Consider the following 12,933-nt stretch of genomic DNA (forward strand, 5'->3'; position numbering starts at 1 on the left):
TCCAGAGAGAGGATAGAAAGACAAAGTAGAGGTCAAGTGTGTCACTGTGTACAGATGATGTTGCGAATCGAACCGCGCAAATTCGGGGCGTTCCTGCATGTGTGTGTTCCTCCTCAAACGGCATCCCAGCTGGTTCCTCATGAACATCCCTTGTCTCAGGCCCCGAATCGCGAGCATGTAGTTTCCCATTACATTTCCTGCCCATGAACGCGCCCTTTTCGAGCACCCTATTTGGGTTCCGTGGGACATGAAACGCCAGGGAGGCTAGGGCAACACTGTGTGCTAGAGCAACACTGTTGCTACTGTAAATAACTAGTTAGCACACCCGTGTGCTAGTTAATTAATAGTTAGCAAGCAACCGTGTGCTAAGTTAAATAACTAGTTAGCAACACTGTGTGCTAAGTTTAAAATACTAGTTAGCACACGTGTGCTAGCTTTGGCTAGTTAGCTAGCACATGGTGTCGACCCCGCGCGGCCTGCTGTGTACGGCTTGGGAGAAAAAACGTGCTCGCAGGTCGGGGGGCGAAGGAACACTATCTCAGACCGGTTCGCCCAAGCCTCCCGCACTAGCAAAGCATTGGAAACCTAGGGCAACACCATGTACTCAGCTTACGCTTTGATGATTCTGAACAAACATTAATTCAACATGTAGTGTTGGTCCCATGTTTTTACATGAGCTAGAAAATAAAAGATCCCAGATTTTTGTGCCACAAATTTGTTTACATCCCTGTTATTAGAAACATTTCTCCTTACCAAAGATATCTACACCCACCTGTACAGGTGTGGCAATATCAAGAAGCCTTACAAACAGCATGTATCATTACACAGGTGCATCTTAATGCTGGGACAATAAGGCCACTCTAAAATGCGCAGCTTTGTCCATAACACAATGCCAAGATGGTCTCAAGTTTGAGGATGCGTGCAATTGGCATGCTGACTGCAGGAATTGTCCCCACCAGAGTTTTGTGCCAAAAGAGAAATGTATGTTAATTTCTCTAGAACATATTATAGTTAAGAGAGCCCGCCTTCCAATGAGGTTTAAGAGAAATTTGGAAGTATGTCAAAGGCCTCACCACCACAGACCACGTGTAAACCAACGCCAGCCCCAAGAACTCCACATCCGGCTTCTTTCACCTGCGGGATCATCTTGAGAGCAGCCACACCAGACAGCTGAATGAAACTGAGGAGTATTTATGTCTGTAATAAGCCCTTTTGTGGTGAAAAAACTCATTCTTGATTGTGTAACAGAAGCCTCCATGCGTGTGGGTAAGGGAGTCTTCCTTAGACTAGCTGGCTAAGCTAGCACACGGTGTACTTATCTCCCACCTGCTGAACACTTTGATGTATACTGACTGTCCTGAGCCGTCCCGTTACCTGAAACTGCGGGGAAAACAGTGGCCTGTCAGCAAGGGGTGAAGGACACTGTCTACCTGTGTAGCTACCGTTGTCAGCCGCCCACCTCCTTCTTTCTGTGGCGTGTTATCGTTGGCTGGCAACCAAAAGTTATTGTGCAGTATAACGCCACCAACTGTACTGGAGCACCCCTACCTCCTGCCTCTCCCTAAACTTAAACATTTACCAATATAAAGATAGAAGAGGGGTTTCCTGCGATGCAGGAAGTCCACAATGCAGGAGACACCCGAATTGCGGGAACAATTGCACCCTTCTCCACTTGTAATGCACACTTTATGGCGTGAATGCAGTTTGGCCTAGGCTACGGGTCGCCGTGCATAGCCTACCTATCGCTTCGAATAACTGCAAAAGTGAAATACGTGGTGGCATGTTGCCAATACGGAGAGTAAGACCTGGAAGGAAACATACCTGGGCATTGATGCGGCAGCCTATTGAAACACACTTTCTGTTTGATAGGCGGGATTACCGACGGAAGGAAGAAGCATGCGCTGCTGTTTATGGCAGTATTTCTAAGGAGGTGCATTGGCTATGACATTCACTGGCCATCAAGATACATGGTGAAATGTGCCTACGTTTTCGCCCCACATTCAATATACCATCTTTGAAATATAACATACTTTGTGTAAGTATTTAAGGTGGGCATGCCTCATTTAATTGTATGCATGCTCAGGGCAACAATGTAGCAACACAGGCCTTATATCTAAGCCTGTCACCTGTAATGTTATTCTTATCACCACCACCCGTCACACCACACCCGATGGTTCGTCTTCTCTTTCTCCGGACTGCAAGCTGTAGCGAGCCGAGGTTCGTCCGCTGCATCTTTCCCTGTTGGTTCATTGGGTGATTGTCCGTTGGGTGAGTGGCATTTTGTGCACGAAAAGACTACGATGATATTATATATGATATTTCAACGTAGCCTATATCCTGGACAAGCAACCGCCTAGTAATAAGCAAGAACGCAAGAACACAAATTTAGTACCATGGCACAGTTCGATGTTTACTCGTATAACTGGCTTTATCTAGTGTATGTCCCTTTGTTATTGATGCCGGTTTCTGCAATAGAAGTGCACGCCTGAGCAGCAGAACGTGGGATCAAACGCCTCCTATTCCGGGGAAGTGGCGTACCATGGCATTGGATCGTTAACGATACTGCTAGAGGATCACCGACATGAGAAACAAATAGCGGCATGCTCGCACTGTCAATGTGATTAGATCTGGATTCATTTCACGTAAGTGAGAGAGCGAGTCGGTGGTATAGCACATTAAGAATATAGTTACGTGTGAAACTAAAATGAAATAGAAGAAGGAGCATCTGGTCCCTGTTCTTGCACATTCTTCTTTTACCATATAGGCTCAATAGGCTACATCCATAATCCATCAAATAGCGAGGTCCCAGAGCCTGCAAGTCCCTATAATAAAATATAACCTACCATATATACAATAGAATAGACACATGTAGAATAGAAAGTCCACGTATAGAATATAAATAATACACGTATAGAATATAATAAACATTATAAAAATACGAACAGAATATACAATGTATAGAATAAAATAAGAATATATCACTTATAGAATATAAAATACACATATATATCCGTAGAATATAGTAGTAAGAATATACCCATCATATAATAGAATAGTACAACATAATGGAATAAAAATAGAATTATACACATATAGAATAAAATGGGAATATACTATGTATAGAGTAAGAAAAATACACACTAGAATAGAAATATATCATATAGAATAGAATATACACTTATAGAATAAAATAGAATATAAACATATAGCGATTAGAATATACAACTAAGAATAGAACATACACGATAACCTGTAGAATATAATATACCACCTATAGAAATATACATATATACGAAATAGAATATACACATATAGAAAATAGACTAGAATTCTACACATATAACCTGTAGAATAGAAGAAAATATATAAATAAATTAATAAAATAGAATATACAGCGTATAGAAATAGAAATATTGCACGTATGAGAATTAGAATAATACACATATAGAACTAGATATAAACATAAACAGAATAGAAATATATACGTATAGAAATAGAATGTTACAGCATAATAGAATAGAATAAACATATAGAATAGAATATAACATATGTAGAAATAAAAAGGAATATACACGTATACGAAATAGAAATATAACACATACAGAATATACACGTATAGAATAGAAAATATACACATGTAGAAATAGTACATTACCACATATAAGAATCAAAATAAGAGATACACATAATAGAGTAAAAATAGAATATACACATATATCTGTAAAAATAGATATACACATATAGAATAGAATATACATATATAGATAAAATAGAATATACACATTTAGAGTGAAAGAAATATAACACATATATGAATAGAATATACAAGTATAGATAGAATATACACATAATAGAATAGAAAATATACAATATAGAATAGAATATCACACACAGAATAATATAACACGGTATCAGAATGGAATAATACACTATAGACATATACAGTTTGAAGTCCGGAAGTTTACATACACTAAGTTGGGAGTTCATTAAACTCGTTTTTTTCAACCACTCCACAAATGTTCTTGTTGACAAGAAAAAGTCGTTAGGACATAGACTTTGTGCATGACAATAAGTATTTTTTACAGACAGATTATTTCACATTCAGTGGGTCAGAAGTTTACATACACTAAGTTCATTTGCTGCGGCTTTAAACAGGTTGGGAAAATTCAGAAAAATGAAGTCATGTGCTTTTGAGAATGCTTCTGACAGGCTACGATTGACAATGAGATATTGTGAGTCAAATTGGTGGATGTACCTGTGGAATGGATTTTCAAGGCCAAACCTTCAAACTCAGTGCCTCTTTGCTTGACATCATGGGAATCAAAAAGAAATCAAGCCAAGACCCTCAGAAAAAATTTTGTGGACTCCACAAGTCCAAAGCCTGAAGGGTACCAACGTTCATCTGTTACAAACAATAGTACGCAAGTAATAACACCATGGGACCACGCAGCCTCATAACCACTTCAGGACAGCGAGGACGTGTTCTGTCTCCTAGAGACTGAACGTACTTTGGTGCGAAAAGTGCACATCAAATCCCAGAACAACAGCAAAGAATTTGCTGAAGATGCTGAGAGGAAACAGGTGAAAAAGTATCTATGTCACAGTAAAAGGTCCTATAATCCGACATAACCTGGAAGGCCGCTCAGGCAAGGAAGAAGCACTGCTCCAAAAACGCATAAAAAAGCCAGACTACGGTTTACAACTGCACATGGGGACAAAGATCGTCCTTTTTTGGAGAAATATCACTCTGGTACTGATGAAGACAAAAAATAGAACTGTTTGGGCCAAGAACCATCGTTACTGTTGGAGGAAAAAAAAGGGGGTTTTTGGGATCGCTTGCAAGCCGAAGAACACCATCCCAATCCGTGAAGCAACAGGGGTGGCAGCATCATGTTTGTGGGGTTTGCTGCATGGGGAAATGGTGCATTCACAAATAGATGGGCCATCATGAGGTAGAAAATTCTGTGGGATATATTAAAGGAACATCTCAAGACATCAGTCAGGAAGTTAAAGCTAGGTCGCAAATGGGTCTTCCCAAATGGACATGACCCCAAAGCTACTTCAAGTTGTGGAAAAATGGCTTTAAGGACAACAAAGTTCAAGGTTTGGAGTGGCCATCACAAAGCCTGAACTGCAAATCCTATAGAACATTTTCGGCAGAACTGAAAAACGTGTGCGAGCAAGGAGGCCTACAAACTGGACTCAGTTACATCAGCTCTGTCCAAGGAGGACTGGCCCAAATTTCACCCAACTTATTGTGGGAAGCTTGTGGAAGGCTACCCGAAACGTTTTGACCCAAGTTAAACAATTTGAAAGGCAATGGATTACCTAAATACTAATTGAGTTATGTAAACTTCTGACCCAACTGGGCAATGTGATGAAAGAATAAAGCTGAAAATAATCACTCTACTATTATTTCTGACATTTCACATTCCTTCCAAAATAAAAGTGGTGATCCTAACTGACCTAAAAAGAAAGGGATTTTTTACTAGGTTTAAATGTCACGGATTGGTGAAAAACTGAGTTTAAATGTATTTGGCAAAGGTTATGGTATTAACTTCCAACTCAACTGTACAAACGTATAGAATACGAATATACACATATAGAATAAAATAGAATACTGCACATAATAGAATAGAATATACATGTATAAGAATGAAAATAAATATACACAAGAATAGAATATACACGTTTAGAAATAAAATGTACACATATAGAATAAATAGAATAATACACAATATACCTGTAGAATTAGAATAAACACACGTTATATTTATATATAGAAATATACACGTATAGAATAGAATATACACGTATAAGAAATAGAATACTACACATATAATAGTATATACACATATAGAATAAAATAGAATATTACACATATCAGAGTGAGAATGAATATGCACATATAGAATAGAATATACACAATCATAGAATAGAATACTATCACGTTAAGAAATAACACATGTACACCTATAGGAATACAAATAGAATATACACATATACCTGTAGATAGAATCAAATCTACACGTATCTAATGAAATTAGATAATACACGTACAGAATAGAATATACACGTATAGATACTAGAATATGTACACAAAATTGAGAATAGTATAAGTCTGAAACTTACATAGAATAAAATAGAATATACACATATAGAGTAAAATAGAGTATACACATTAGAATAGAATATACACGTGTAGTAACAAGAATATACACATATAGGAATATAACAACATATAGAATTATACACTTAATAGAATAAAACATAAGTATAGGGGACCACGTATAGAAATAAGAGATATTAAACGTATAGAATATACAAATATAGAAAGAATATACACATATACCTGTAAGAATGAATAGATATATACACCTATTAGAATATACATAACGTGGGGAAAACAAGTATTTGATACACTGGCGATTTTTGCAGGTTCTTCCTACTTTACAAAGCATGTAGAGGTCTGTAATTTTTATCATAGGTACACTTCATACCTGTGACGAGACGGAATCTAAACAAAAACCTTGAAAATCACACATTGTAATGATTTTTAAGTCATTAATTTGCATTTTATTGCAATGACATACAGTATTTGAATTCAAATACCAACCAGTAAGAATTCCGAGGCTCTCAACAGACTGTTATTTGATTTTTCTTTAAAGAAGCCCTCACTGCAGTTATCTCCACTCAATTAAGCTGTATTAACTGCCTGTTTGAACTCGTTACTGTTATAAAAGACACTGTCCACACACTCAATCAAACAGAGCTCCAACCTCTGCCACAATGGCCAAAGACAACCGAGAGCTTGTGTAAGGGACATCAAGGGATAAAATTGGTGACCTGCACAAGGCTGGGAATGGGCTAACAAGGAAAATCGGCAAGCACTTGGTGAGAGGAAGGCAACAACTGGTTGGCGCAATTATTAGAAAAATGGAGGAAGCTATCCAAGATGGACGGTCAATACCTCGGTCTGGGCTCCATGCAAGATCTCACCTCGTGGGGCAATACCAATGATCATCGAGGAAGGTGAAAGGGATAGCCCAGAACTACACGGCAGGACCTGTCAATGACCTGAAAGAGAGCTTTGGACCACAGTCCTTCAAAAGAAACCATTAGTAAGCAACACTACGCCGCAGGATTAATCCTGCAGTGCCACCGCAAGGTCCCCCTGCTCAAGCCAGCGTATTCATGTCAGGCCCGTCTTAAGTTTGCCCAATGACCTCCTGGATGAATCCAGAGGAGGAATGGGAGAAGGTTATGTGGTCTGATGAGACAAAAAATAAGCAGCTTTTTGGTCTAAAACTCCACTCGCCGTGTTTGGAGGAAAGAAGAAGCATGAGTACAACCCGCAAGAAACACCACCCAACCGTGAAGCATGGAGGTGGAAACCTCATTCTTGGGGATGCTTTTTCTGGCACAGGGGAAGTACGACTGCAAACGTATTGGAGTGGGAAGGATGGGATGGGGCCAATGTATCGCGAGATCTTGGCCACAACCTCCTTCCTCAGTAAGAGCTCTGAAGAGTGGGTCGTGGATGGGTTCTTCCAGCATGACAACGACCCGAAACACACAGCAGGGCAACTAAGGAGTGCTCCCGTCCAGAAGCTCTCAAGGTCCCGGACGTGCCTAGCCAGTCTCCAGACCTGAACCCATAGAAAATCTTTTGGAGGGAGCTGAAAGTCCGTATTGCCCAGCGACAAGCCCCAAACCTGAAGGATCTGCAGAAGGTCCCTGTATGGAGGAGTGGGCCCCAAACCCTGCTGCAGTGTTGTGCAAAACCTGGTCAAGACCCTACAGGAACCGTAATGATCTCTATAATTGACACAAAGGTTTTTCTGTAGCCAAAAATTATTAAGTTCTGCTTCTCTGATGTATAAATACTTATGTCATGCCAATAAAATGCTAATTAATTACTTAAAAAATCATACAATGTGATTTTCTGGAATTTTGTGTCTCTCACAGTTGAAGTGTACCTATAATAAAAATTTAAGACCTCTACAATGCTTTGTAAGTAGGAAAAACCTGCAAAAATCGGCAGTGTATACAGAATACTGTTCTCCCACTGTATATAGAATAACGAATATACACATATACATAGAATATAACACATATACCTGTAGAAATAGAATAGACACAGAATAGAATACAATATACGCAATAATAGAATGGTACTTAAATGTCCCGCCCAATTGCGCTGGAAAATTACACACACGTTGAGAGGCACAGGGTCCAGCCCCAGGAGCAGAGCACCCTGGCTGGAGCAGCAGTTTAGGGTGAGTGCCTTGCTCAAGGGCATAACGAAGGTAATAGACGATCTCAATAGCCTGTTTCTCTCGTATTAGTTTTCTAAGCCGGATGGGGATGCCTTTTCATTTTTCTAATGCATGGTGTATTCACAACTAACAAGTGAGGATTTGCAACAAAACAAGTGTATAATTTTGCTCCATTGTGGTAGCAAAAACTTTTTGGCAAAGTAAAAACGTGTCTTTATTGGGACAAAATTAAACCCGATAGTCCCTCCCTGTTCAGCAATTTTTTTATAATTTGGTCACGCTAGTGAATACACCCCAGTGGCCCAGCCCCCACCATGTTTCTAGTTAAATACACACATCCATTCTGGGTGATGTGGACACAAGCCAGGGGATTCCTCTACCGTACCTCCTGCTGGGTCATGTGGTGCCGCCATTCTGAGTAAAACCTGTATTAAATCAAATCAAAGTTTATTTGCCTTATTTGTGCGCCGAATAAACAATCTTACAAGTGAAATGATTACTTACAGGCCTCTAACCAATAGTAGCAAAAAAGGTATAGGTGAACCAAATAAGGTAAGTAAAGAAATAAAACAACAGTAAAAAAGACAGGCTATATACAGTTACGAGGCTATAAAAAGTAGCGAGGCTACAATACAGAACAGACCGGTTAATCAGGCTGTGATACATGTAGATATGGTTTAAAGTGACAATCGCCGTTATATGAAATAACGAGAGTAGCAAGACAGCGTAAAAAGAGGGGTTTGGCAGGTGGTTGGGTGGCAGGTGGCGGGACACAATGCAGCACAGCCCGGTTAGCCAATGTGCGGGAGCACTGGTTGGTCGCCCAATTGAGGTAGTATGTACACTGAATGTATAGTTAAAGTGACTATGCATACTTTTAAACAGAGTAGCACAGCGTGGGGGGGGGGGGGGGCGGCACACAATGCAGATAAGTCCCGTAGCCATTTGATTACCTGTTAGGAAGTCTATGGCTTGCGGGTTAAAAAAAACTGTTTGAGAAGCCTTGTTTGTCCTAGACTTGCACTCCGTACCGCTTGCAAGCGGTAGTAGAGAGAAATTCTATGACTGGGATGGCTGGGGTCTTTGACATTTTTAGGCCTTCCTCTGACACCGCCTGGTAATATGAGGTCCTGGATGGCAGGCAGCTAGCCCACGTGATGTACTGGGTCCGTTCAAATAACCCTCCTGTGTGACTTGCGGTCGGAGGCGAGCAGTTGCAATACCAGGCAGTGATGCAACCAGTCAGGATGCTCTCGATTTTGCAACTGTAGAACTTTTGAGGATCTCAGGACCCATGGCCAAATCTTTTTTCATTTCCTGAGGGGGAATAGGCTTTGTCGTGCCCTTAATATCTTCACGACTGTCCCTTGGTGTGTTTTGGGACAATTCTACGTCTTATTGTTGAATGTGGAACACCAAGGGCACTTGATAGTTCTCATCCTGCTCTAGAGCTACCCAGGCCTCCCGTCGATGAAATGGGGGCGTAGCTCGGTTCCTTCCTTTTCCCTGGTAGTTCACATTCATCGTCCTTAGTCTTGTTTATGTGAGGGATAGGTTTATTCTGGCAGCAACCCAGCCAGGTCCTCTGAACCTCCTCCTATAGGGCTGGTCTGTCGTTGTCGGTGGATCAGGCCTACCACTGTTGTGTTAGGTCTTGCAAACTTAATGACGGTGTTGGAGTACATGCCTGGCCATGCAGTCGTGGGTGAATAGGGAGTACAGGAAGGGACTGAGCACACACCCGCTGTGGGCTCCCAGTGTTTGAGGATCAGCGTGAACAGAATGTTGTATGCTACCTTACCCTACACCAACCTGGGCGGTCCGTCAGGAGTCCCAGGATCCAGGTTGCAGAGGGAGGTGTTTAATCCCAGGAATCCTTAGTTTAAGTGATGAGCTTTGAGGTACTGTGGGTGTTGAACGTGTGTATGAATCGCATTCTCCACTATTAAGGGTCCTTTTGTCCGGTGGGAAAGGGCAGCTGGGTGGATTGCAATAGAGATTGCATCATTGTGGAGTCTGTTTGGGCGGTATGCAAATATTGGAGTGGGTCTAAGGGTTTCCTTCTGGGATAATGGTGATGAATGTGCAGCCATTTACAACTTTCAAGAGCGAACTTCATGTTTACGGACGTGAGTGCTATGGGTCCTGTAGTCATTTAGGGCGGTTGCCTTTGTGTTCTTGAGGCACAGGGACTATGGTGGTCTGCTTGGAAACATGTTGGTATTACGACCTCAATGCAAAGGACATGTTGAAGAATGTCAGTGACAGACACCTGCCAGTTGGTCAGCAATGCCCGGAGCACACGTGCCTGGTAATCCGTCTGCGCCCGCAGCCTTGCGTATGTTGACCTGTTAACCAGGTCTTTACTCACATCGGCTACGGAGATCGTGATCACAGCAGTTGTTCGGACACAGCCTATGTCTCATGCAGCTCAGTGTTGCTTGATCGAAGGTCGAGCATAAAGTGATTTAGCTAATCTGGTAGGCTCGTGTTCACTGTGGCAGCTCGCGGCTTGTGCTTCGCCTTGTAGTCCCTGTAATTAATAGTTTGGAAGCCCTGCCACATAAGACGAGTGTCGGAGCCGGTGTAGTATGATTCAATCTTAGCCCTGTATTGACGCTTTGCCTGTTTGATGGTTCGTCGCAGGGCATAGCAGGATTTCTTTTAAGTTTCCGGGTTAGAGTCCCGCACCTTGAAAGCGGCAGCTCTACCCTTTAGCTCAGTGCGAATGTTGCCTGTAATCCATGGCTTCTGGTTGGGGTATGTACGTACAGTCACTGTGGGGACGACGTCCTCGATGCACTTATTGATAAAGCCAGTGGTGTGCTCCTCAATGCCATCGGAAGAATCCCGGAACATGTTCCAGTCTGTGATAGCAAAACAGTCCTGTAGTTTAGCATCTGCTTCATCTGACCACTTTTTTATAGACCGAGTCACTGGTGCTTCCTGCTTTAATTTTTCTTGTAAGCAGGAATCAGGAGGATAGAGTTGTAGTCGGATTTACCAAGTGGAGGGCGAGGGAGAGCTTTGTACGTGTCTCTGTGTGTGGAGTACAGGTGATCTAGAATTCTTTTCCCTCTGTTTGCACATTTAACATGTTGATAGAACTGATTTAATTTCCCCTGCAGTATACTCAGTGTTATACAGTTATACAGTGTTATACACTGAGTATAATAAACATTAGGAACACCTTCCTAATATTGAGTTGCAACCCCCTCCTTTTGCCCTCAGAACAGCCTCAATTCATCAGAGCACTCTACAAGGTGTTAGACGCGTTCATCAGAGCACTCTACAAGGTGTTAAACGCGTTCATCAGAGCACTCTACAAGGTGTTAAACACGTTCCACAGGGCCCATGTTGACTCCAATGCCTCCCACAGTTGTGTCAAGTTGGCTTGATGTCCTTTGGATGGTTAACAATTCTTGGTATGCATGGGAAACTGTTGAGCGTGAAAAACAGCAGCAGCATGGCAGTTCTTGACACAAACTGATGTGCCTGGCACCTACTACCATAGCCAGTTCAAAGGCACTTAAATATTTTGTCTTGCTCATTCACCCTCTAAACAGCACACATACACAATACATGTCTCAATTGTCTCAAAGCTTAAAAATACTCCTTTAACCTGTCTCATCCCCTTCATCTACACTGATTGTAGTGGATTTAACTAGTGACATCAATAAGGGATCATAGCTTTCACCTGGTCAGTTTATGTCATGGAAAGAGTGCCTAATATGTTGTACACTCAGTGGGTACTGCTACAACATGCAGTAATTCCCATCTCCCTTTCTGCACTACCTATCCCTGTCCAGCAGAGGGAGCAAAGCTCCACCATATATTGTACACATGCTATCACTCAAAGTAGAATGACGATTACTTGAACATATTGTGTTTAGTAAGCACATAGAATAATACATAGCTTTGTCCTTGCCTTTATTAACACAACACATTATGAAAACCTAAATGGTCCATAGTTTTTAACTGCTGCATTAGAATAGAATAATATATATTTTCCATGATATCCATTTGCAATGATATAGGTATGGCTGACACAGTACCCAACACATTACACACCGAACACGACAAGCTAGGGAGTAGCACAGCTTCAGCCACAGTCCTCCCTAAAAAAKRMWTCCGGTTTGCACTGGCATTCGAACCGGCAACCCACTCTAACCTCAAGGCTACCACCMCCCCCAAGAGCAGAACCAGACACCATGGGGCTTGAAGTACTGCTCTGAGGTCTACTGCCTGGACTGATGATGTTTTGTGCAGCTATCCGTCATGCAGCACATTACCAAAATAAGTGAGTGGATACCAATGAGAGAACATTCAAAGAGCTTGTATTATTCAACGTGTAACCACGCTAGCCACGACCTCCACATCCGGCTGCATCGTCGCGGGGGGTGGGGAAAATAAAGCCATTTTCTGGGGAAAAATTCATTCGATTTGGCTGGGCTGCTCCCAGTTGTGAGCTATGCCCTGCCAGGCCCACCCATGGCTTGCAACCTCTGCCCAGTCATATGAAATCCATAGATTAGGGCCTAATGAATTTATTTAATTGATCTGATTTCCTTTATGTGAACTGTTACTCTCAGTAAATATGTTTGAAATTGTTGCATGTTGCGTTTATATTTTTGTTAGTCAGATCTATACATTG

At 41.5% G+C, this 12,933-nt stretch overlaps 1 protein-coding gene across 1 annotated transcript in view; it reads right to left on the reverse strand.

Moving 5' to 3' along the window:
* pcyt2 (phosphate cytidylyltransferase 2, ethanolamine) overlaps positions 1–2,449 on the reverse strand; it is a 31,146-nt gene extending 28,697 nt beyond the window's left edge. Inside the window, 1 exon segment of the mRNA XM_070440554.1 lies at positions 2,151–2,449. The gene's annotated coding sequence lies outside the window, so the exon portion shown is untranslated.
* Between the last annotated feature and the right edge of the window lie 10,484 nt (positions 2,450–12,933).

The sequence above is a fragment of the Salvelinus sp. IW2-2015 genome, unplaced genomic scaffold (genome assembly GCF_002910315.2).
Source record: "Salvelinus sp. IW2-2015 unplaced genomic scaffold, ASM291031v2 Un_scaffold2650, whole genome shotgun sequence".
NCBI lineage: Eukaryota > Metazoa > Chordata > Actinopteri > Salmoniformes > Salmonidae > Salvelinus > Salvelinus sp. IW2-2015.